Source organism: Bos indicus x Bos taurus, chromosome 24 (assembly GCF_003369695.1).
Source record: "Bos indicus x Bos taurus breed Angus x Brahman F1 hybrid chromosome 24, Bos_hybrid_MaternalHap_v2.0, whole genome shotgun sequence".
Taxonomy (NCBI): Eukaryota; Metazoa; Chordata; class Mammalia; order Artiodactyla; family Bovidae; genus Bos; species Bos indicus x Bos taurus.
In genome coordinates, this window is record NC_040099.1 from 37,611,024 (window position 1) to 37,612,634 (window position 1,611).

A 1,611-nucleotide genomic window follows, 5' to 3' on the forward strand; every position below is an offset into this window, starting at 1 on the left:
CAGGATTTAATCCCTGGGTCAAGAAGATCCTCTGGAGAAGAGAATGGCAATTCGCTCCAGTATTCTTGCCTGGAGAATCCCATAGACAGAGGAGTCTGGCGGGCTATAGTCCGTGCGGTTGCAAAAAGTTGGACATGACTGAGCAACTAACACACTAACACAGGTAGAGTTGTTTGAAGTGAACGAGCAAAATATCCCTTAAGAATTTTAATCATTTGTCATTTAATTCCAACTGGGCCATGATCATTTCAAGGAAAAAAAAATTGTTTAGGAATTCCTTCACATCTTCTCGAATCAAATGCAGAATGTCAGCTTTGTTATCAGTTTAGACTTTCCAGAGAAGGAAAACTCCAGGACTTCCCTGGTGGTCCAGCGGTTGAGAATCTGCTGGTCAGTGCAGGGGACATAGTTCCATCCCTGGTCTGGGAACATCCTGCTTGCTATGGGGCAACTAAGCCGGCAAGCCACTGATTCTGAAGTTTGAGAGCTCTAGAGCCTGTGCCGAAACGAGAAGCCCATGCACCGCAGTGAAGAGTGGCCCCCGCTTGCCACAGCTAGAGAAAGCCCACGTGCAACAGTGAAGACCCAGTGCAGCTATAAATAAATTAAAAAATGTTTAAAAGAAGAAAAACTCCCAAATCACATATAACAATATATATTCACACATAAGAAAGAGCGTATAGAAGTACACTTTTAGTGTACAGAAATACACTGTATAGAAGCACAGAGAAAAAGGAGGGGCCGCACACTTTGTTCTCATACTTCTAACTTCAAAAGGGCGGGCTCCATGGATGAACCCCGAGACCATTATGCTCAGGGAAATAAGCCAGCCATAAAAGGACCAATGCTGTAGTGTTTCATTTATATGAAGTCCCTAGAGTAGGCAAATTCATACAAATGGGAAGGAGAATGGTGGTTGCCAGGAGCTGTGGGGAAAGAGGATTGGGATGTTAGTGTTTAATGGGTACAGAATTTCAGTTTTACAAGATGATAAAAGTTCTGGAGATGGATGGGGGTGATGGTTGCACAACCATATGAATGTACTTAAGGCCACTGAACTGTATACTTATACAAATGGCTAAGCTAGTAAAGTTTATGTTATGTGTATTTTACTACATTTTATAAAGAGCCTATGAGACTACTTTGAGAAGACAATCCTGTATAACTCTGAGTCTACTGCATTCAAAAACTTAAACTGAGCTTGTTGAAATAATTCCTATTCATTGCCAACCATTTTCAATAACTGAACTAAAAAATTCTGGAGAGTTGACCAATCTATAAATCCTAGGTACAAAGTTCCCTCTAGAAAACATGTTGCTGAAAAATGACTTTCTGAATTGTATTCTGCTCCAGTGAAAGAAAGGAAGGAAGGGAAGGAGGGAGGAAAGGAGTTAGCAGAATGAGAACAAAATTTGGGGCCCCTCCTTTTCCCTCTGTATTTCTATACATTCTCTTATATCTATATCTATATATACATATATATATATGGAGAGAGAGAGAAATACATATATCAGTTCAGTTCAGTTTAGTCGCTCAGTCGTGTCCAACTCTTTACGACCCCATGGACTGCAGCACGCCAGGCTTCCCTATCCATCACCAACTCCTGGAGCT